This window comes from Octopus bimaculoides, chromosome 15 (genome assembly GCF_001194135.2).
Source record: "Octopus bimaculoides isolate UCB-OBI-ISO-001 chromosome 15, ASM119413v2, whole genome shotgun sequence".
Taxonomy (NCBI): domain Eukaryota; kingdom Metazoa; phylum Mollusca; class Cephalopoda; order Octopoda; family Octopodidae; genus Octopus; species Octopus bimaculoides.
Window position 1 is genome coordinate 44,668,899 of NC_068995.1, and position 773 is coordinate 44,669,671.

A 773-nucleotide genomic window follows, 5' to 3' on the forward strand; every position below is an offset into this window, starting at 1 on the left:
GTTAACATACTTCTGTACAGCAAGCTGCATTTTGGTGTCGCACTCAGTATTTACAGCCACTCTGCAACCGCTCAAAAAAAAAAAAAAAAACAACCTGAAATTGATATATCGACTGAAGGTGAAGTCCCACACTCTGGCTATGCCGTTCAGGGCCTACCATCAAAGCGTTTTCCTCACTGCGGTTTTGCTCTGAAGTGCTGACCATCGAGTCCAATTCTTTGGAGTCTTTGACTTTCCTAACACCAATGCCTCCGGTTGTTAAATGAAACATCTATAACTAGAGCCTGTAAATTTCTCTCTTCTGTCTAAATACATAATTACACGCATATTTGCCTCGCTTTGTGTCTACGGATATCGAGTACTCTTGTGAAATTTCGTCTATGTGTGTGTGCGTGCGCGCGCGCGAGTGTTTGTGTGCAAAAGTACAGCGCTTTATGTATTACAGAATATAGCTGGAGCATACATATCTTTGCATGTGTGTGTGACTTTATGTCTGTGTCCGCCACCAGTGCTTGACAACCGGTGTTGGTGTGTTTATGTTTCTGTAGCGGTTCGGGGAAAAAAACGATATAATAAGTACCAAGCTTAACAAATATGAGTACTGGGGTCGATTCGTTCGACTAAAAATTCTTCAAGGCAGTGCTCTAGAATGGCCGCAGTCTAAAGCCTGAAAGAAATAAGATATAAATGGGAAGAGGGAGAGAGAGAGCGAGAGAGATCGAGAGAGTGAGAGAGGTTACTCATATATATATATATATATATATATATATATA